The sequence below is a fragment of the Coenobita brevimanus genome, chromosome 58 (assembly GCF_032717465.1).
Source record: "Coenobita brevimanus isolate Jiangsu-jjx chromosome 58, ASM3271746v2, whole genome shotgun sequence".
NCBI lineage: Eukaryota > Metazoa > Arthropoda > Malacostraca > Decapoda > Coenobitidae > Coenobita > Coenobita brevimanus.
This window is the reverse complement of record NC_137011.1, coordinates 31,676,579-31,701,731: the sequence shown is the minus strand read 5'-3', so window position 1 is coordinate 31,701,731 and position 25,153 is coordinate 31,676,579.

Genomic DNA, 25,153 nt, shown 5'->3' with positions numbered 1-25,153 from the left:
CTCCCTTCAACTTCTGTCTCTTTGCCGCACTGTTGGATCTTTATCTCTTTTCTATCGCTACTTCAATGGTCACTGCTCCGCTGAACTGTCTGCTTGCATTCCTCCACCTCTACGACGGGAGCGTAGCACCCGTCTAGCATCAAACTCTCATCCCTTTTCTGTCCAGCATTCTAATGCAAGAATTAACCGTTACACCCAGTCCTTCATTTATGCAACAGGTCAACTCTGGAACTGTCTCCCTCTGTCTGTATTTCCTGCTTCCTATGATCTCCAGTCTTTCAAAAGCAGTGTGTCCAGGCATCTCGAAATGATCGGATCTTGAATTTGGCTCTCTCTTGTATTTTGTTTTTCTCTTGGAGGGAACTTATTTCAGGCTCATGGCCTTTGGTTCCTTCTTCCTCGCATAAAAAAAAAAAAAACGTCGTGGCTCCATTAACTTAAATTCACCGTCGCCCCCACTGCAATAGGTAGGGGAATGGGAATCCGAAAGGAAACATCACCTAATATGATGCCCTCATACCTTTTACTAACCCTGGCTACCTACCACTATTATAGTGCCTCTCACTCATGCCCCTCCCTTCCTCCTACTGCCCATCCCCCTGTCGTAATTTGGTTGCACCCAAAGTCAGGGGATTTAAAGGCTGCCTAATCCTATTCAACGGCTGGGATTAGTTCCTGCCTCACCCTGACCCACCGCCTGGCCCGCCATCCTGTCCCTCCAACCACCAGCACAATTTGTGGGTGAGTGTGTGGCCGAGAAACCTCCTGCACTGTACCCACACCCACACTCACACCCACCCACCCATCCACCCACCCACACACACACACACACACACACACACACACACACACACACACACACACACACACACACACACACACACACACACACATCCCCCACCCACCCACACACACACACACACACACACACACACACACACACACATCCCCGCCCACCCACCCACCCACCCACCCACCCACACACACACACACACACACACACATCCCCCACCCACCCACCCACCCACACACTCACACACACACACACACACACACACACACACACACACACACACACATCCTATCCCCCCAAACATATCCCATTCCCCCCCACACATACACATACCATCTCCCCACACACAGAACCCATCCCGTCCACATACACACATCCCATCCCATCCACAGACACATCCCATCCTCTTCCCCCCCACACACACATCCCATCCCCCCCCACACACACATCCCATCCCCCCACACATATCCCACCACCCCAACACACACTCACATCCTCTTCCAAGCCTACACCCACACATACATCACACTCAAACCACACCCGAACCACACCCACACGCATCGTACAATCCCGCTCAACTGTATTTTCAGTAGCAACGCCGTAAATCCTGGGTACGAGAAAGTTTCAGACTAGAAAACAGCAGATATTAAAAAATACAAGTAATCAGAGGTAGCAACATTGGTACCGGGTATCCGATTACTCTGTCAGTGTCACTGACGCGGGGATGTTTCCACGGTCTGCACAAGTATTTCACACACACAAAAAAAAGCCAAATACAACAAAGGCAACGGTTGTAAAATTATTAGCAAATATCATCAGGTTGCTTGCTGTTTGTTTTCTTTTCTACGGCTTTAGTACTCTCCCTGCATGCGTCATTACCTCCTATTTATTCTTTGTACCACCTCTCCCTCTTTCATATCCGTCACCCATACCCTCATTCTTCACTCCACCTTTATTCTTTATCTCACATCTACCTCTCTCATTTCCTCAATCTCTCCTTTCTTTATTTCACACATCTCTTCCTATTTTCCTTCTTTCCTCCCTCCCTGGCCTCATTCTTCACCCCTCACCCCCTGGTTCCTCCCTTCTATTCATCAACGCCATTGCCTCGTCTCCCTGCCTGTCTTTTAGTCTCTCCTCTCTTTTTCTCTCCCTTGCTCACCCTCTCACTTCGCTTCTCTCTCATGTTCCTTTATGATCCCTCTTTTTCTTCCAGCCCTTGATATTCCCTCCTTTTACTCTTCGTTTACACCCTTCCTTTTTGTCAACCCCTTCTCCTCACCTTTGTTCTTCTCTCCCTTATTCTTCTCTCATATTCTTTTTTTTTTTTTTTCCTTCTTTCTCCTCCTTGATTTTCTCGTCCTTAGGCACCTGAACCTTATTTTCTTTCATTTCCCTTATCTCCTTTAATATCTATCTCCTCCCCCTTCTCTTCCTTACACATCTATCAATCTATCTATTGCCAGACGCCTTAATCCCGTAAGGGGTGGCCACAAACAAATAGCCTCCATGTCGCCCTGTCCCCCGCGATTTCACTGTCCTGCTCCCAGTTCACACACCCCACTCTCATAATTATACCTCTCCACTTCATCCCTCCATCTCATCCTTGGCCTCCCCCTCCCTCTCCCCCCCTCCACCTGACTCACATACACTGTTCTCGTCAGTCTCTCACTCTCCATCCTCTCCAAATGGCCAAACACATCCTTGCACATCTGTCCCACATTCTTCCATCCAATATATTACCATTATGCCGGAAATCGAACCCGGGACTCTCAGGTGAGAGCCAGGCAGCATCCAATACACCACGACCAGGTAAAAGTTATCTCACATTGTCACAATCTTGTGTACAGAACAGGTTTCTCTCTTCATTCTGACTTGCCGTAAGTGCTTGGGATGGATTAAAAGCATGTACTTGCCCGAGTGCCAGGGGGTTATCTCATCCTCTTCAGGCCCACAGTTGGGGGCTGAGGGACATTGGTTACAAGATTGTGGCAATGGAAGATAACTTTTATCTGGTCGTGGTGTAGTGGTATGCTGCCTGGCTCTCACCTGAGAGTCCCGGGTTCGATTCCCGGCATATTGGTAATATATTGGATGATTTTTCCTGTGTACAAAACAGGTTTCTCTCTCCTTTGTCCCACATTCTCTGACTTACTTTTCTTCCGTAGCTTTCCGTCACGCCTCTTTTTTTTTTTTTTTCCTCCACGTCAATAGTATTCGTTCTATTTTAACACTTTTTGAACACCCTCATCTCTTTCGTGAAGACTTCGGCCCCTGTAAGTTATCTTTATTTTATTCTTGCTACTGTAAAACCTTCTGAAAATTCAACTCAGGGAAGACAGTTTCATATTAAAAATTGTCGAAAAAAAAGGATCCTTTTTTTTTTAATTAAAAAAAAACTTGTCAAATATAAAGAAAGCATCTGAAGCCACCACGATTAAAATTATGTACAGGTCCTCGAACTGGTGGGGCTAAACCATAAAAGACCAGACATGGGAGTGAGAGAGAGAGAGAGAGAGAGAGGAGGGGGGGGGAGGCGGGCATTGATATGACAAGAATGGAGGAAGGAGGAAAAAGGACAAGGAAAAAGGAGGAGGTCGTGGAGGAATGTCGTGGATGAGTGGAATGAGTGCCAGTTCTCTCTCTCTCTCTCTCTCTCTCTCTCTCTCTCTCTCTCCACCCACCTACCCACACACACACACACGCACACACACACACGCACACACACACACACACACACACACACACACACACACACACACACACACACACACACACACAAGGTACTCTGTTAACCTCTTCATTACAAGAACGATGCTGGAGAGGGACGCCTTCGTGTGGTGACATGGATATTAACCAGGCGGCTTAACTGCCTGGTTATACAAATGTCCCTCAACTGCCGAAAACAAGATGGTGGACTTCATGAGAATGACATGCATGCAGTCCAACGGGTTCACGTTTATGATGAACAACCACCACCACCACCACCACTACTACTACTACTGCTACTACTACTACTACTACTACTACACTACTACTACTACTACGAAAAGTCCCCTAAAGCTGGAAGAAATCGTCTGGCAGCAGCAATAATAACATACAAAAGACGTGCTGGAAGTGAAGGGGGTAATGACATGGTTTGTAACCCCTACACAAGAGGTCTGCTTTGGGCGGACTAAAACCGTCTGGCGGGGCAACAATTCGTCCTGGTACAGCACAACAGTTAATGGGAATTGTTGCTCATGGCTTCACTACGAGTACAAAAACGATACGATTAATGCCTATCGACTGCACGAGGGTCATTCAGGCACACGGTTGTTTTAATCATTCTCTGGAACACAAACCGCAGTAGTGGGTTTACGTCCAGGTGCCCAGTTATACTGCTGAGTGAACAAGGACAAGGGACACCAACTTTGTCCACGAGTCTGATCGGCCTGAGAATCACACTCGGGTTTATCCAGTTACGAGCTGAATGTGCTAACCAGTGCACCACTGGCTCCCCCACAGGACCAGATAACCCCCTGGCCCCTGCTGTATAAAATCGTCTTTCAGTTGCCAAAATACTCTAGATCAAATGTGGTGGCCGTGAGAGGAATTATATCACATTCAACATTCCGCATCCCAGAGGTAACCGTGTTTACCTGCCAAAACACCCAGCACTGGGGCCTGGGGTCGTATTTACCACTGCTGTATAAACAAGTCTCAGTGGCAGTTTATTATCAGGAGCCTGTGGAGTCACATGGAGAGACAGGCTGACGAATGAGGATATAAAGAAGCGTTGTGGTGTGGATGTGGATGTGATAGGAAGCGTTATGAGGAACACACTGAGGTGGTTTGGCCATGTGGAGAGGATGGAGGGTGAAAGACTGACGAAGAGAGTGTATGTGAGTGAGGTGGAGGGGAGAAGAGGGAGGGGGAGGCCGAGGATGAGATGGAGGGATGGGGTGGAGAGGTATATGAGTGAGGGGGGTGTGAGTTGGGAGCAGGGCAGTGAAATGGCGGGGGACAGGGCGACTTGGAGGCGATTTGTTTGTGGCCACCCCAAACGGGATTGAGGCGTCTGGAGAAAAAATAGATAGATAGATTTTGTTTTATCACAATTTCACTCAGATATTATTTCAATTGGCATTATGAAATATATGACAAGATGCAAGACAAACGTATAAACACACATCTTATAAATATTTAAGTTCAAGAATTATTGTAAATATCGCGTCTATTTACCTCCGTTTGTTTATACGCCGGCCTTGCCTCACTTACATGCACCTCGGAGTTTACGATACGCATTTCTTTTACCAGCGGAACTTGAGCGGAACGGCCTATTCCATTCGTGAGTAGGGGTGGCCAGATGCGTCTACTTCGTGAGTCGGGGAAGGGAGGGGGTATACATTCTAAGTAAAGGAGGAAGGGAAAGCCTTCGGAGGGTGGGAAGTATATTCTGAGTGGGGAATGGGGAAGGATTTATTTTGGAGGTGAGGAAGAGTGAATAATCAATTCCGTCAATAGGGAAGGAAGGGAGGGAGGGTCTACTTTGTGGGGGTGGGAGGGTCTATTTTGTGAGTGGGGGATGTTTGTAATCCTTTGATACGCGAGTGCCTTTTGTTCTTCTGTCGTTTACATGCTTTTGTTTACCTACGCGTGGCTCTTGCATGCTGCTTTTGTTACGACAGATGCGTTACGCATTTTTAAAGTATAAGCATATTTTTCATACGCAATGACTATATAAGTATTTCTTTTGATTTACGCTTTTTTTTTTTTTCAACTATTCGCTTCGTACGCATTTCTTATACAGGTAATTCATTTTTCGCTGCACGAACTATATTACGCAATTCTTATTTAACACATTTTTCGCCCGTTTATGTTATATACGGTTTGTTTATAAGCAACGGACTTGCAAGCTTTTATTAAGGATGATAAAGTAATCGTATACATATTCGCATATCTTCTGATACCTCACTCATTACGCCTAGCCTGAACTCACATTACTTTTATTATACTTAAGACAATGAATTACAAATTTCTTGCAAAATCATTTAAATTTTTCTTTCCCGAGGCGAAAATAATTTGTTTTTCCTTTGTTTCTTCTCGGTGCTGGTGTCGGTCTCCTCCTCCTCCTTACTAACGGTTTTTGCCACGGCCTCACGGCTGTATTTCTGGGTCAACCGGCCTGAAATTATCATGTTCGTACTTGGGCCTGGTATCTCGAGACGCCTTTCTCAGATTTTCGAGTAAGGCTTTTAACATTATTTTCAAGTCTCTCCCCCCCCCCCCAAAAAAAAAAAAGTCTATCAACCAGCAAAGGACAGGCGTACAGCACCAGGCACCATAATAACCACACCAATACTGGCACATGTTCTGTTCCGCTGCCAACGTAGTTATGGTATGGGATGAGTTCGCTTCGAATGGGCCCTCTAGTCTGTTTGTACTGTGTTTCTCTCGTTGCATCAGTTACAAATACAACCAGATTTATGTATTTAGGCTTAATAAAAAAAAAAAAGAAAAAACTTTTGGAAATGTTCCTGCATTTTGTCGCAGATGCTGCTTCTTTAGTTATTAATTCTTCCACAAGCATCCTCACCAGTACGTACGGGAGACAGGGTATTCCTCATTTTGGAACTTACACGTCACTCTTATTTTTTACACCTATTCAGTAAGACTTGGCCATCTAGTTAAACTTAAGCATTTATTAGTGATGAAAAAAAAAAAGCGTTGTAGTAAGAACAATCTATGTATAACATAATTTGAGAGGCAAATTCCTATTAGTGTCTCACCCAGTACCTTTTTGTTCCATTAGGATTGTAGGGCTCCGGGGCTAGGCTACTTAGTCCCAACATTCAAAGTGAGGGTGACCAGACATGCTCAGCCCTGACTGATATTATCTGAGCAATAAACCTCCATCACCATTCGGATGTCAACTCTTACAGATTCCATCCGGCTGAAGTGCCTTCACAAACTAGACTTCCAGGCATCATTTGGTTATATGGTTACCATCCAAAGTAGTAAATGAAATCTTGGGTTACAGGAATCCATATGACATGTCACTCAGTGTAGAGTCACCTGAAGCCACCACTACTTGGGGCGAGTTCTTCCACCTACATCACTGCGGAGGAAAATTCGGTTAAAAATAAATAAAAACGCATGATATCAGCCAGGATAAATAAAAACAGCGTTCTCTTGCTGAAGGTATCGAAAACGACTGGAAGAAAAAATATGAACTCGTAATTATCCGATCCACAGATGGGCTAAATAATGTCAAGGGTAAAGACGCGCAAGAACTGAGCTACTGCATTACTGTACTGTACTTTGGACTAATGTATCACATACTCTTGACATGATCACATCTCAGAACATAAAAATGAATAATAATAACAAAGTGATACAGGCTAACAAGAAAAACACAAAGAATGTTTGCATGAGTATCCACAGTATCCAAAATACCCCAACTGCACTTATCCATCAGTTGTACAAATACCTATCATGACTTATCCGCGACTGAAAGTTAGGTGTATGAAAGTCTACGCAGACACACAGACAAACACACACAAAACACACACCGCCAAAACAAACATATGCAACAACAACATACCGCACACGCACGCACACAAACACAAACTCAACACACACACACACACACACACACACACACACACACGAGTAAACACTTCCAGAAGCAGAGACTAAACCAAGTTACCTGAGGAACGAAGAGCCAGGCTAATTAATACAAGATGCCACCTGAGTTATACTTACCTGGAAGACATGAAAGATACGACATTACCGAGAAAATGGACTTGATGCTTATGTTCTTAGCGTGTTGTATGCAACGAGGATTTAATCAGGGCTGATTTGCCTGTCTCTACAGTATATCTAGTGTTCTGTTTCTCCATCTATTTACTTTTCTCACTATTTGCATATCCACTTTTAACTAGGGATATCCGTGTATCTGTATGTACGTAAATCAGTATAAAAGCACTGACATCACTTCTCAACGATCACGTACAATAGTTAATATTCAAGTCCTGCAACCACCAGACAATTTTTTCTGCCTAGGAGAGCACCCCAGTAGGAAAGGTGTTAATGAAGACTACATCTAGCCTTGAGAGTTTTAAAAGGTGTCCTTAATGCATAAGCAACTTGCCTTGACGTTGCATTAATAAAATAAATAAATAAATAAAGCATCGAGCTGAACGAGAGAAAAAAACATGTTTCAAAGTAACATTAAAATATACTATCACCAAAAATTTTTGCTCTGTGCGATAGGTCAATAGTAATTAACCAAAATGACATTGTTAATTATGAAGCACTTCATAGCCACTTTATATAATATCGGTACCCTAGTCAATATTAATACTTCGTTTTACACAAATTGTTCGCCACTGAACTAATTAATACTCAAATACCTTTACCACCCACCTACCATCACTATCTACCATTATTCTCCAGTCAACATTTTAAAAACCTGTCACCGATCAACACTACTTGAACCATCCACCTTCCAACATTTCTAGATTTATCCACCAACCAATATTACTTAGTACCATTTATTTACCAACATTACAGAGAACCATCCACTTACGAGTACATATGTTTTTCGAACCATCACACCAACCAATATTTACAGTATATAACCATTCACCTACTAACACTATACAGAACCATCCACAACCAACATCATTTAGAACCACCCACGTACCAACGGTTTAGAACCATCCACCAGTCTAAACGACACAGATCAAACCTTCAATCCAAAATACATGGAAGCATCCACTAACAAATATTTCTTACCACCATTAACCTACACAAACTTCCTAATATTCATCTCTCTCTCTCTCTCTCTCTCTCTCTCTCTCTCTCTCTCTCTCTCTCTCTCTCTCTTCAAGCCAAGAGAAACACACCACACCCCAACACATACAACTAATCCTCCGCTTTACATCATAAAACACCACACTTCCTACAAAATCAGTCAGCACACTGCTCCAAGCCTCTGCATATTGCATCAGTACATAACTGGGAGTACGTTTTTGCCATAAATATTACATGTGGCAAGACGGGGGATGAATAATGCAGGGAGAGGAAGATGGGGACACAGAATATTTACTGGGAGTGTGGTACGGTGCTTGGCTGGTATATCATAGTTGGTGCTTGAAAATGAGATCACAAAGAAAACGAGGATAGGTAGAAGAGACGTACGGTATCACTAAACCTTATGTTGACAGACACTGAGTACGTGATGCTCTTAGTTACAGAGAACACTATGACTCAGATATCTAATTGTATGAAATGAAAGAGAGGATAGTAAATCAAGTGCTGTACAGATGATAGATAAATACACAGATACATACGCTCTGAGAGAGAGAGAGAGAGAGAGAGAACAATTACAGTATATATATATATAGAGACAACATATACCGCAAACTAGCCTAAGTCAGCAGTAATTACGATGTTGTTATTGTTGTTAATATAGACACTGCTGACTGATATTGTTGATTTCATTTGATATCGAAGTTACTATAACTGATACTGTTGTTGTTGTTGTTGTTTGTTGAGAATGTTGGTGGTGGTGGTGTACTTCCTGCTACCAGCTCACGAAGGCTGCTGGTACAGCTGAATACAGAAACAAAAATGATTAACTGGTGAATTATGATTACATGGGAAACTTTTGCTTAATATTACTAAGAAAACCTCTCGTCATTTTCAGAGATCAAGACACATAATTACGAAGTCTCTCTCTCTCTCTCTCTCCTGCACCCGACACGTAGAGAACACTGTGGAGAACTTGGGTATTAATGTGGGGAAAGCGTTGGTATTAAATCTAAGAGCAGAAGTTTTCCCTTTAGGTTCCATTCCACTGACCTCCCTTGCCATCCCAATAAGTTCTGCTCCATCCCATTAAATTCATCCCTAGTTCCATTAATATATTCTAAGTTCCATTATTACATTATAAATTCCATAAAAATGTATTCTCAGTTCCATATTTCGCCCTCCTTCATTCAGTGTTACCACAAATTCCTTACACAGTTTCATTGTAACATTCTCACCATCAACAGACACATTATCATCATCATTATCTTATCCTCATCATCGCCCAGATCATTCTCCTCTCCTCTACCTCTATTGCTCATCATCATCATCATCATCGTGTCAACCCCTATCCTGTCCATTACCGTATTTACATTCCATCCCACTAAGTTCAGCTCCCCTGCCTTTCCTCTTGCCCATATTCTCCTTCCCTCCAGTCCATCTCCCATCCTCTCGGCTTCACTGCCCATCTTTTCTTTCCTTTTCAGTCCGTCTCTCCATTTCTTCATTCCAATTTACCCCTTCTACCTGCCTGACCTCTTCCACTTACATTTCTTCCCCTCCCTCCCTGCAGCAGGTGACACACACACACACACACACACACACACACACACACACACACACACACACACACACACACACACACACACACACTAATCAAGAGTGAACTGGGGGCCGACACGAGCCTTTAATTACCACTAATATAAGACGTGGGAATTACAGAACATTCAGCATATTTCTCTTGCCCTGTAAGTACGCCAAATAATCCATGTACACCACTCGAGTCGGGAAAATATAATGCGATTTTGTTTGTGCAATTTTCGGAGACACACGAACGCAAAAAATGATGCAGTTTCAGCATCCCATTGGTATCTCTCACTAATATGAAGTCTTTTTAGTTTGAATTTGGTGCGGGGGGGGGGGGGACGCCTTCACGTGGTGGCACCGATATAACCGGGTGACTCCTCTGCATGGTTACACACACACACACACACACACACACACACACACACACACACACACACCTCAACTCCCTTCCTGCCCCGACAGGAGGATGGTGAGCTGCCAGAGAAGTGTGAACTTCAGCCATCGGTCACCAGGGTCATGTTTTAGATGAACCTGGCGCTACAACTACTACTACTACTACTTGTTCTTGATACAAAGCAATTTTATTTAAGTTACAGCAGCCCTGTAGTAATGAATTGTTAATGAAGAAAATATTACGGTATCTCCCTAACTAAAGATCTCTCAGCTGAATGAAACTGTCTGGATAAAGCACGACTAGAGTGCAGAAGTAGTTGTAGCTCCAGGTCCATCTGAAAACCTGAACTCAGTGATGCAGGTTTAAACTGCCCCTCCCCATGGAGTCCACCATCCTCCCTTTAGGGGATAGGGAGTTGAGGGACGTTTGTATACCATGCAGCTCCACCGTCCGGATATATTAGTGCCACTACGTGAAGGCGTCCCTCTCCAGCACCAGAATACAGTGTAAAATTCACAATCGGAGTGAAAGGGTTAACCTCTCCAATAAGAGGACGTCTTGTTTGGTTTATATTGGCGATCTACAGACGATTTTATTTAGCTTAGGAAAGGCGCTTCGAACTGGAGGGGTTAGATACAGTCTTCAAAATAGTTCCCTGTCAGAGGTGCTGCCTAACCTGAATAGTGTGTCTGGTGGCAGCAAGAATAACATGAAAAATATGAAACCTATTGAAAGTGTTTTTTAGGAGGAAAGAACACACCAAAAAGTGCAGCTTAGTTATCCCAGCAGTACTTTTTAAATTGTGGGATGCATTATGGCAAATATCGATGACATTATTCCAGTCGTGTTTTGGGAGGAAAAGAAGAAAAATCAATTACTTTTTTCAACACTCAGCTCGTACTATTAAGAGTTTAGGGAAGAAAATATAATCCTTAGGAGCACTTTACATATTTTCACAGTACTGGGATGAACGCACAAAAGAGAGGAGAAGGAAAACCAAAATATAGCTTCATTTTCCAGTTGTACACTCATGATTACTAATCTCTGACCAGGGACGCGTGGCGGGCAGTGTTATGACCACACACGAGCCACGCATTCGAACACAGCCTCCGCACTAGTGGGCGGGGCAAAGAACTGTAACCAGGTGATCTGAAGCGTGCTACTCCTCGTATCATTGATATTACCATATTCTTAAGGTTTCTCCTCCATAATATAATAATCTGTGTTTACTGACAGGGGCCGACATTTCTTCAATCAGTCTGCAATTTAGCAGTTTCCAAGAAGTAAAAAAAAAAAAATTGCCACTATATGTGGGTACTGCCATCATGTATACCGCAGTAATTATTTATGAATTAACGGCATTAATTGGCACACATTTTGACCAGAGGGGGCATGCAGCTAAGACGTCGCGTAGGAATAGGGCAACCATTCCCAATGGATGGCAACGGCATAGATATTTATATAAGACTAGATGCCGCATCGCCCATTCTTCAGCACAGCAGCAATGCGTCTTTGCAGCCGCCATGTTGGAGCGGTCAAGCATGTAATAGAGGGGCTTTTTTTTAAAGCGAATTCAGACTATGAAAATGAATGTTGTTGTGGTGGAGGTGGTGATGGTGGTTATTGTTCTGGTGGTGGTGATGGTGGTTATTGTTCTGGTGGTGGTGATGGTGGTTATTGTTCTGGTGGTGGTGATGGTGGTTGCTGCTGTGGTGGTGGTGGTGGTGATGGTGGTTTTTGTTATTGTTGTTGCTGTGCTGGTGGTGATGGTGGTTTTTGTTGTGGTGATGGTGGTGGTGGTGGTGGTGGTTATTGTATTGGCCGTGGTGGTGGTGGTTGTGTTAATTTTGGTTGTTGTGGTGGTGGTTGTTGTTGTGATGATGGTTATAATGGTGGCTGTTGTGGTGGTGATTGTGGTTGTTGTTGCTGTTGTGGTGATTGTGGTGGTGGTGGCGGTGGATGTTGTAGTTGTTGTTGTGGTGGTGGTGGTGGTTGTTGTGGTGGTCATTGTTGTTATGGTGGTTATAGCTGCTGTTGTTGTTGTGGTGATGGTTGTAGTGGTGGTAGTGGTTGCTGTGGTGATGTTTTTTATGGTTGTTGTCGTTGTTGCTGTTGTTGTTGTTGTTGTTGTTGCTGTTGTGGTGGTGGTGGTGGTGGTTGTTCTTGTGGTGGTGGTGGTTGTGGTTGTGTTGGTTGTTGTTGTTGTTGTTATGGTGGTGGTGGTTATTGTGTTGGTGGTTGTTGCATTGGTGGTGGTTGTTGTTCTTGTGGTAGTGGTGGTTGTGGTTGTGTTGGTTGTTGTTGCTGTAATGGTGATGGTTATTGTTGTGGTGATTGTTGTTCTGGTTGCTGTTGTGGTTTTATTGTGGTTGTTGTTGTTGTGATGGTGGTTGTTGTCGTGGTGGTGGTTATTGTTGTGGTGATTGTTGTTATGGTTGTTGGTGTGATGGTGGCTGTTGTTGTTGTGGTGGTGGTTGTTTTTCTGGTTATTTTATGGTGGTGGTTACTGTTGTGGTTGTTGTGATGGTGGTGGTGGTGGTGGTGGTTGTTGTGGTTGTGGTGGTTTTGTTGTGGTGGTGGTTTTTGTTGTGGTGGTGGTGGATGTAGTGAAGGTGGTTGCTGTGGTGGTGGTGGTTTTTGTGGTTGTTGTTGTGGTGGTGGTTAGTTGTGATGGTGGTGGTTGATGTGATGGTGGGTGTGGTGATGGTGGTGGTGGTTGTTGTGATGGTGGTGGTGGTTGTTGTGATGGTGATGGTTGTTTTTGTGATGGTGGTGGTGGTTGTTGTGGTGGTGATTATTGTTGTGGTGATTGTTGTTGTGGTGGTGATTGTTGTTATGGTGGTGGATGTGGATAGTGCTGGTGGTAGTGGTTGTTGTTGTTGTGGTGGTGGTGGTGGTGGTGGTTGTGGTGGCGGCTGTTATGGTGGTGGCTGTTGTTGTGGTGGTAGTCGTTGTGGTTCCTGGTTCATCTGAGACGTGAACTCGGTGGACTGTAGGCTTAAATTTCCCTTCTGCAACCCACCATCCTCCTGTCGGAGGATAGAGAAGCAGTTGAGGAACTTTTGCATAACCAGACAGTTGAGCCGCTCATGCTCTCGGTGTCACCATAGATATATTCCGACGCTTTCTACACCCAAAAGCAGCACAGTGGTGTTGCATTTCTGAGTAAATACGAGTAGTGGTCAGCTTTGATCATCGTCAGGAACACGACATCGTCTGCCTCGACCGTTCCAAGATGGCGGCCGCGCAGACGCATATGAAGCAGTGTCATGCGGCAACTAGGCTTATTTATATCCATGGGCAACGGGGCCTGTTATCACTAGAGAAAAACTTTCAGTTCAAAGTAGTAGTAATAGTAAATTTCTGTCAATGATATTATAAAGCATTCTTACTTAGAATATGTCGCGTGAATGCCGGCTGCTGTGGCAATCGTGGATATCACCTACCAACAGCTCGGTTAAAGGCTCGCCTCAAGAAATAGGTCAGTGAAATAATAAACAGATTAATAAAACAGTGTATGAAATTCAAATATCACACACTCATTATTGGCTAAAAATAACAGCTATGAACAAATTTGTCTATTTCTTACCATGCATATATTACCTGAGAAAGTAAAATAATATGTGAAACAAAAGTGCTTCAGTGATGCACAGAAAATTGTTCATTGAAACACTAAACCTTTCTGAAACGACGGTGGAGTGTGTCTGACTGTGTAGCCTACGCCTGGCCACGACTTTGGCTAACTCTCTGGTCAGAGATTAGTGATCACGAGTGTACGTCAATATCAGAGTGAGAACAAGCCAACGGTTAACACTGAGGCTGCTATAACTAACTCTCAGGTAAATAAAGTGGCCAGGAGTTGCCTGGAATAAACCATTAGAAAAGACACCAGCAGGAACGGAATAGTGAAATATCTTCCCTCACTTGACCTGATTATTAAGACATCCTTCTTGTTAAGTGAATGTTGTATAATTCTCTCTCTCTCTCTCTCTCTCTCTCTCTCTCTCTCTCTCTCTCTCACACACACACACACACACACACACACACACACACAATTACAATTCTTTCCTGAAATTAACTCGGCTAATCGAATTGAGACAGACCGCTTACTGTGTGTGTGTGTGTGTGTGTGTGTGTGTGTGTGTGTGTGTGTGTGTGTGTGTGTGTGTGTGTGTGTGTGTGTGTGTGTGTGTGTGTGTGTGTGTGCATATAATTGCCTTGTAGACTAGGAAGAAATAGCGTTTAGATTCAGTATAATAAAACCCATTCTATATTTATTTGTGTGTGTGTGCATATAATTGCCTTGTAGACTAGGAAGAAATAGCGTTTAGATTCAGTATAATAAAACCCATTCTATATTTATTTCATGAACAGGACCGCCGTAACCTTTAAATACGGGGTTGTCTTTTATAATTCCGTTTTACTATACCTTTTTTATTCTAACTTGGCCTAAAACAGCCACTGCTCCATCATGTATGCCGGGTTGTAACAATAGGCTAACACTATAATATGGTGCTAGTCACGATGAAGTGCTACGGGAAGGATGTACAGCTGTGGTATTGCATTATTCTGCTACTGGGCTACGGGAAATAAGCTGTAAAGGGACGAACATCTGGGCCAAGTTAAGAACAAATATAGAACCAGACAATTTTGTGAGCCTCATCAGAGACTATTCAGACTGCAATGGTTAGGTATAGTGATTAGTAACCCCTTCACTGCAACAGGTAGCCCGTAAGATGATTTATATGTCTGCATGTATTAATGATAACTACAAATACACGTCACAGAGTTGATGAGGTTCATAATAATAATAATAATAATAATAATAATAATAATAATAATAATAATAAAACATGAAATAACTTGTATAGTCGAGCTATACATGACGAGTGGCGTGTGGTTCCCCAGAATTTATTCAGCAACTTGTATGTATTCCTTGATGGACGCCGCATCCTGTGAGGGGTAGCATCAATATAAAGATCTCTTACTATTTCTGTTCCTACACAGTGTTGGTTACTTTTCCCATGATACACCACATACACCATCCTTCCTCATGTGTTCAGCCAAAAACTAAAGTCAAACAAGCCAACGAGAACACAAAAATATGGAAATAAACAAAACAAGGAGAAGAAACAAATAAACAAACCAAACATTTCAAGAGGAATGTATAAACAAGAAAACAAAAGACGTCCAGGAGAATACAAAAACAAGTCAACAAACAAAACCAGCACACAAACAATCCACTATTGCCACTACAATACAGAGGCGGACGAGACGGATGGTGAGATGGGGGGGAAGGGAAAAGGATGAGGGGAAGAGGAGAGGGGTAAGAGGGGAGGGAAATGGAGAGGAGAAAGGAGTTGACGGGGAAAGGAAAGGAGGAAGAGAAGGGGGCAACGAAAAAAAAAACGGAAGAACAATAGACGGAGGGAAAAATGTGAAAGATGGTAGGAAAAAAGGAAGAGGGAAGGAGAGGGTTGAGGGGGAGAGGGAAAGGAACGAAACAAGGGGGAGGAGGATGGAAGATGAAAGGTGAGATAGGAACGGCACTGAGAGGAATGGGGAATGTTAAAGAGGAAGAGGGAGGGGGGGGACTAGAGGGGATGAGGGCAGGAAAGAAGGAGGGGGAGGAGAGAAGGGAAATGAGAAAGAAAAGGGGAGGAAAGGAAGGGGAGTGAGGGTGACAAGGGAAAATTGGTAAATGGAGCGGAAAAGTAGAGGATTCAGGAGGAAGGAGGGTAAGGAAGGGATGTAACAAGGAAAGGTTAAAGGGAGGGGGTTGTGGGGAAGCGAGAAGGAAGAGAGGTAAGGGAGGGGGAGGGAAGAGATGAAGAGGGTTGAAAGGAAAGAAGTAAAGGGCTGGAAGGTGAAGGACAGGGGAAGGATATGAAAGAGATAGAGATGGAAGCGGAGGGGAGGAGAAGGGGAGGAATATTGAGAGGGAAGAGGAGAGAGATGGGAAAGAGGAGAAGCAGAGAAAGAGGGGAGGAGAGGCACAGGAAGAAGGAGAGGAAGAAGGTGAGGAGAAAAACAGGGGGAGAGAGACGAGAAGGATGGTGTCGGGAAGAAGGAAACAGGTGAGGAAATGAAAGAGTACAGGGAAAGAAGACTAAGGATGGGGGCTGAGATGGTGAGAGTACGTGAATGTTTTAAACTAATTATTTCCCGAAGGTTTGGTGTAAGACGTCAGGACAGTTTCTCTCTCTCTCTCTCTCTCTCTCTCTCTCTCTCTCCTTCTTCCTCACTCTCTCTTTTTTTTATCTTTAACTACAGGAACTGCTACTTAAATCTTCAGCATCCCAATCTCACTTTTTTTTTCCTCTCCTTTCCTGTACCTCCCAACTCCCCCCACACACCCCACCGTCTACCTTCTTCTTCCCCTCCTCCTCCTCCTATTATCATCGTCATCATCGTCATCATCATCATCACAATGTTCTTTTTCTTCTTTCAAACATCTCTCTACATACACTACTATATATCTGCTACTCGTCTTCTGTGATTTATTTTCTCCCTCTTTCTCTGTCTCCTCTTCCGTTTCGCACCTTCTCTTGCTCCCTCTCTCTTTTCCTCTTTTCATCTTCTTTCCTTTGAGCTCTCTCTATTTCCGTCTTTTTCCCTCTGGACTTGTCCTCTCCTGTTTATTTCCTCCTCTTATCACGTTCTCGCTCTTAAACATCTCTTTCCCCTCCCTCCTTCGCTTCACCCTCTTACTTTTCTCTCTCTGTCTGCTTGTTTCTTCCTCTTTCACTCCTTTCCATTCTCATACCTTCACTTTCTCATTATCTTCCCACTATCCCTCCCTTCCTGCGTGCCTGCATCTGCCGTGCCGCTGTAATTGTGCTGAGCTAATACCCTTGCCACTTAGCCCTGCCCTCCACCCTTATAAATAAACATGTTAACACTGCCTGACACACCCTCCACAATGACAACACTTGTGGTAGTTACGGTAGTTGTGGTCACAGTGGTAGTGGTTTGTCTGTGTTCGAAGTTTAAGAAGAGGTAGTTGTGGTCCCAGTGGTAGTGCTTTGTCTGTGGTCGAAGTTCAGGTAGCTGAAGTTGTTAGTTGTTCTGGCTGTAGTATTTAGGGTGGTCAAGGAACGAAGAAGACTTGCATGGTAGTGGTAGGTATGGTACCTGTGGTAGGTCGAGGTTACAAGATGGTGGTAGCTGTTGCAGTAGTTGTAGCCAAATGTAAATCGGAAGGGACAGATGATGGTGGTAGGTGTGGTGATTGTGGTGGTGGAGTAATGGTGGCAGTTATGTTCGCTAACTGAAGTGATGGTGGCAGTGGCAGCAGTTAGCAGTTAGATGTGATGTGTGTTAGTAGCGACGGTTGTGAATATTAGTGGAAGCAGTCAGCTGTGATGTCTGTTGGAAGCGGTAGTTCTGGCAGTGGTAGGGATACATGTAGTAAACCTTTTAACACCATAACATATCCGTAATTCTTGCCATCACCAGACAATTTGATGCAGCTTAGGGCAGACGCCTCCATGTCACACGGTAAGTGATATGGTCGGTGTGGCAGATTTGTGTGGAAAGTATGGTGCAGGGAGGGGCAAGGGTGCAGCAAGAGGAGGCATGGTTTGTGTGTGTGTGTGTGTGAGAGAGAGAGAGAGAGAGAGAGAGAGAGAGAGAGAGAGAAGTAATAATGTTAAGAATCCAATAGTAGTTGAAATGGTAACTACTTGTAGCGGTTGTTAGCAACGATCTACCTAAGTGTTGATAATGTTGGTAAGTGCAGGGCATTGTGGTAGGATCCATTAGAGTAACATCTGGTGGTGATGGTGGTAGATGTGGCAGTAATGTTGGTGGCTGCTGCTGCTGACAGTTGCGAGGGTAGTGGTGATGGTAATGATGCCTATGTTAATGGTGGTGGCTGTGGTGATAGTAATGGCTGCGTTAATAGTGTTAGTTGTGGTGGCAGTGATGGTTGTTTGGTGGTCGTCATGGCAGTGGTGGTGGTAGTGGTAATGGTTGTTAAAGGCGGTGGTTGTTTGTGGTGGTGGCAATGATGCTAGGAATTGTGATGGTAAGAATGGTTGTGTTAACTGTGGCAGTGATGGTTATGTTATTAGTGGCAATTGTGGTTGTGATGGTGGCAGTTGTGGTTGTGATGGTGGTAGTTGAGGTGGTAGTGATGGTTGCGTTAACCGTGGGACTTGTGGTGGTAATACTGATTGTGGTAATGGCGGCAGTTGTGCCAGTCATGGGTATGTTAATAGTGGTAGTTGTGGTGGTAGTGATGGTTGCGTAAACCGTGGGAGTTGTGGTGGTAAAAATGGTTGTGTTAATGGTGGAGTTGTGCAAGCCATGGGTATGTTAACAGTGGTAGTTGTGGTGGTGACTGTGGTAGTTGTGGTGGCAGTGATCGTTGTGCAGGGATGCTAGCTGTGGTGGTAGTTTTGGTAGTGATGGCTATATTAACTGTGATAGCTGTGGTAGTGATGGTGGTTGCTGTTTATGGCTGTAAAAATACTGACAGCTACAGCCACTGTGGCACTGGTGGTGATATTTGCTTTTAAGTTATCTATCAGTCATTTATGGGGAACCATACCGAAAGACATTTGTAAATCTAAGGAAACAGGAAGGAAGGAAGGGAAAAGAAGTGAGGAGAGGAGTAACGAAAATAAAAAGGATGGAGGGAGGATAATTTATGAAAAATGTGTATGAAGAGGAAGAAATATGAAAGAATGAGGGAGGGAGGTAGGAAAGAGGAGGGAGGAAAGCAAGAAAGAAGGAAGGGAAGAAAGGAAGTGAAAAATGACGAAAAGAGAAAAGGAGGCAAGAGGGGAAGCAAGATCTCTAATCAAGTAAGGGTGTGTAGGACGGAGGGAAGAAAAGGAAGGAATGAAAAGAGACAGAGGATAGATGTAGTTAATGAAATGGGTGTGAAGAGAGAGAAGGACATAGGAGGGGCGGCGTGATATTTTGAATAATGAAGTATAGACAAACAGAAGGAATGAAAATGAATAGAGCAAAGGAGGTGAGAATATGCAGTGAATAAACAATGCGAAAGGAAGGAATTTAGTTAGAAAAAAAAAAAATTAAGGTGAGACATATCGAAAGAAGGAATGATGGAAGTGAGACCACGGAGGACACAGAGAAAGGAGTCAGAAAATGGTAAATAGGAAAACAACAGAACAAAAAATAAACTGTAACATGTAAGGGATCAAGATACTTTGAAAGAGAACAATGATGTTGGAAAGTACTTCAAAGGAGGGAGAATATAAAGGATGATGAGAAGAAAATGTACCCATGGGAAAAATGGAATATAGAAAGAAAAAGTGATGTTAGAAAGAAGACCATGGAAGGGAAGGTTTATATTTTGAAGGCAGAAGGTGAAGAATTATGATAATGTTTAATTGTGGACGATGAAAAATGATGATGGATGAGAATGGATGAAAGTAGAATTTTTTGGTGAAGATGAATGACGACAGATGACGATGTGGGATGCTAGAAACCGCTAATGGCAGGTGACTGAAAACTAAATTGTACCATGGTATGTTAAAGATGGATGAAGGGAATTAGTGTCAGGATGATGGCTGATAGAAGATGAAGATGGATGACGGTGCGATAATGACTAAATGTGGCTGGTAGTGGAGGATGAATTGCATACGTGGATGATGGTATATATAGATGACTCAAATTAACAAGTTTGTCGTCCAGTAAGTAACTACGTGTGTGGGTGTTTCTCATCATTTATTATTTTCGTTCAAGAATGCATGCTGTATTATCAATATCATTAGTGTGTCTTCATGTCACACTGACGTGAATTGTTCCAATGGAAGAACTATGTTGACTGCCCAAGTTGGTCTAAGCTGGTGTACTAAGGGTCACAAAAGTATAGGTGAACAATATGCGTGAAACATCAGGGACCACAGAACGAAGGTCACAAGTGATAGTGTCCGATCTACAACACTTTGGTAGCCCTTATGTCGGGAGGTGTCATATATCGCCAAATTGCAATATCCTCTTGCAAACATATAGCAAATGTTATGTTTTTATAAACAGACACTGCTCACACACAATGACACGTTCGTATATACAGTCTTCTGTATATACAGTCTTTTCTGGTGGCAACGAAACAACCGGGAGGCTCCTCTTCCTGGTTGTGAAAACATCCCTCACCTCCTTCCCTGCCCATCAAAGGGAGGATGGTGGATGGCAGAAGGGCAGCTTCAACCTGTCATCCACCGGGCTCACGTTCAGATGACCCTGGCGTTACAAAAACAACAAAAACAATAACAACACCAGCAGCAGTAACAGCGGCAGCGCAACTACAACAACAAAGTACAATTTTTCTACACATTTTTTTTTTAATGGCGTTACACCTTTATATACTGTACCTATCAGGAGCGTAGGGACTGGAGGCTACATTACCCTGTCCAGACACTGAAGGCTAAAGTCATTAGTAATAATCACGAGACTACGTTAACCCACAGCTATTCACTGTACTACGTTCACCTCAGCAGCTGAACGTGTAATATTGGCCGGCGAAGAGAACGAAAGTTAATTTACAATGTTTGTGTTGCTATTAACAAACTTGCGCGCTAGTTTAATTGTTTCTTTAACGTACAAATGGCTCCGGAATATGCGGTAGGTGCAAATGAACCAACTTTTGTGAAAATGTCCAACAAAACTTTAGTAGCGTATTGCCTAAAGGATCTATTTTAAGGTTTCTTGGTCAACCTTTTTTTAGGTGAATAAAGATAATATTTGAATCTTAGAAAAAGTTGGATCGGTGAAGTAATGGATGTGCAAAAATCACTGTATTTTTTGTTGGGTTTTTTAATCCGTGAGGTAAGTTTGAGTTTAGAATTTGAATCTCCTCTTCATCCTTCTTTTCTTCTTCTTCCTTCTCCTCCTCTTCTCTCTGTCTCCCTCTCCTCGTCTTCTTTTACTTATCCCTCTGCTTGTCTTCTTGTTCTTTTCTCCTATATTTGCTCTCCGTCCTCCTCTTCTACTTCTCTTTCTTTCTCGATCCTTTTGTTTGTTTCTTTTCTACTCTCCTTCACGTTGCTTCTCTCACTCCTTTTCTCCCTTTCTCCATTTTTCCTGTATCCACTGCTCTTTTTTTCTCCTCCATTTCCTCTTCTTTCTAATCTTCCTGCCCTTCCTGATCCATTTTCTCATTCCCCCTTTTTTCTCCAAGTTCTCCATGCTTTTCTTTCTTATTCCCCTTGTTCCTGCCTTTTCTCATCAGGCTATTTTTTTAATCACCATTTTCTTCGTATTCTTCCCTCTTCTTTTGCTCCTCCTCCTATTCTTCTACATCTTCTTCCTACTCTTCTCCTCTTCCTGTTCGTCCTTCCCTCGTCTCACCGAAATTCAATCACTAACTCATTAAGTAATCGGTAGGTCACAAAACACAGCTGACGTCCATTACAAGCTAATATCACCAGGACCAGTGACCTTGACCTCACTCTAAAATTAACCTTTCCACTCTCTTGCATTCGCTGGCCGTATTTTCGATAACTTAGGAGGCTCTCTTAATGTCTCTGCCTTACAAGTTTATGTCTGCTTCTGAAACGTTCACATATTCTTTTCTGCTATTGTTTTCAGCATCTGTCGGTATTACAAAAGATATAAAGTGTATATAAGTGAAAATCGAGGTGTAATATAAAAGATAAATCACACAGACACAGGTGCCAAAAAGCCTCGTCTGCGTATTGGAATATGAACTTCTGAGTTGCAGCCAAATCTGTCTATATACTGTATAGCCAGACGCCATAATGCTGTAAGGGGTAACCACAAACAAATCGCCTTCATGTCGCACTGTCCCCTCCCATTTCGCTGCCCTTCCCACAATTCACACCCCAGTCTCTCATATACATCTCCAATCCATCTCTTAATCTCATCCTCGGTCTCACCCTCCCTCTTCCTCCTCTTCTTCACTCACATACACTCTCCTCATTCGTCTTCACGCTCTCCACCTCTCGACATGGCCAAGCCACCTCAATGTACTACAACTAATGCTTTTCTATCACACCCACATCCACACCACAACGCTCCTTCACCTACTCATTTGTCAGTCTGTCTCTCCATGTCACCTCACATGCTCCTCTCAAATAACTCATTTTCAACAACAAAATATTGCAATACATCAACACCGCATTATGCAGATAGTTAAAAAAAAAAAAAAGTCGCAGCACAATAGTTGACAGAAGGTAGTTTTAACACTAACTCAAATTTCAGCAGTATTAAGTTTATAACTAACTCAACTTTCAGCAGTATTAAGTTTAAAACTAACTCAACTTTCAGCAGTATTAAAGTAAATGGTGGAATTTCTAATCAGCAAAACATTGTCAACCTGGGATATTTTGTTGAATATCAGTTGAACTGCGTCCAGATGGATGGACTAAAATGGTAACTGTTATTCTTACTATTGTGCCTAATTTTTGATCATCCTGTATAACCTACAGCTGTCTATTGGGACCTGGATGTAAACCGACGAATGTGGGTTGTGTTCTAGGGAATGACTGGCCTTAGTGAATCTAAATTGTTTGTTTTAGTGACCCTCGTGCACTCGATGGGCATAAATTCTAACCCCGCTCTTCGAATCAGTGCCCCTTAGATTTACATCAATTTAGCAATGTGTAATTAACAAGCTTATAGAGAAAGTAAGACAAGTATCCACATTATATAAATAGCGTGACAGCTAAAACAGTATATTTTAAGAGAGTATAACAGTGAAGGAGAGTTAGTGACTACAGAGTGGATGCGGTAGTGGAATTGTGGGTGGAGATGGTACTAGGGTGAGGAAAGGGTGACAAGGACAAGGTGTGTGTGAGGGTCAGGGAATGTGAGGGTGAGAGTACGGGTGGAAGTGAATGATAGAGGTGGAGGTAAGGGTGAGCTGGGAATAATGATATGGATGGGGGTGAGGGTGAGAGGTGTCTCAAGGAAAGAGGTCAGCAACCTGAAGCCAAGGAAGAGTCTTTCTCAACAACACTGACAGAATAACAGTCCCACCGGAGCCCCGCTCTATAAAACTGGGAAGTAAGTGGGAAGAAGTCTTACGGAGCTTGTCTACCTGTCAATCTGTTTATCTAAAGCACACACACACACACACACACACACACACACACACACACACACACACACACACACACACAAAAAAAGTATTCATGTGTGTGTGTGTGTGTGTGTGTGTGTGTGTGTGTGTGTGTGTGTGTGTGTGTGTGTGTGTGTGTGTGTGTGTGTGTGTGTGTGTGTGTGTGTGTGTCCGTCCAGATCGCGTGCACTAGCTGACGTGCACATCGATACACCGCCAAATATAGCGCTCGCGAATTATGAACAGTAAGTGAATCAAGCTCTGAGGCAAGATTACACGATCGCTAAATTTAAACCCCGGGAAGAGGACGGATGAAATAGGGAGGTGGAGGACGGGGAACATGATGGTAAAAGGAAGACATGAGACTACGAGGAGGAACACTGACGAAAAGTGAGAGAAAAGACAGACAAAAGAACAAAAACTGTCAAGGAAAAAAATAAAAAAGGTAATGGAACGTAAAAGAAATGACTGAAAATTATAATGCCTGGATGAAAACTGAAATGAGAAGGAAATGAAGAAATTGTAAAATAACTAGAAAACCTGATAAAATGGAGGAACTGTTGAAAAAGATCGAGAAATGATATGAGAAAACGGGAAAAATGTGATAAAATGGGCAAAATAAAAGAAAAAAAATACGAAAAAACGAGGCGATGGAAGAAATATAAATGAAAAAGTGGGAAAGAAATGAATGATAACTGGGGAATATGATGACGGAATGAAGTAAAAATAGTATGCAATTCTGAAATAAAAGAAAATGATACATGGAACGAAAGGGAGTGAAAGGATAGCAGGAGGTAAAACTCAATGGAAAATTTAATAAAATGGAGTAAAATGATCACAGGAAGTAATAAATAAAAGAAAATTTCAATAATAGGAAGAAAATGATTGCAAGTCATAAAGAAAGAGAAACTAAGAAAAACAACAAATTAGAATATAAAAGCGTAATAACAATGAATGAAGATGATAAAAGGAAAAGCCAATCACATGAAAAGAAAATTATTGACGTTAATATGACAAAATGAACAAAGCAAACAGTACAGAGAAACGAAGACATGAAGATTTGCAAGAGGAAAAAATGCGATTATAGGATGTGGATGAAAAAGGGGGCACAAAGCTAGTACACCATCATAGTGAGGGGATTAAGCCAAAAGTAAGTTGGGAATGTGAATAAATACATAAATAAATCAAAGGAAAAATCTGCCGGTAAAACGGGAAAAACAATGAACCCCTTCAATAAGCTGACATTTTATATTTTATTCATGCTATCTCAGACAACTTTACTCAGCTTGATGGTGTTATTCCAGCTGGATGGGTTTGATATGGCCTTCATCTACCCCTTCAGTTTACAACGCCTCCCTTTACACTGAATGGACTCACCTAATCTGGTGGTAGTGGCAGGAAATTAAAGTATATTATTGTGGTGAAGGGCATAATGGTGTGTTCAAGTCCTACCGCCACCACATTAAAAAAAAAAAAAAGGCTCATACACACACACACACACACACACACACACACACACACACACACA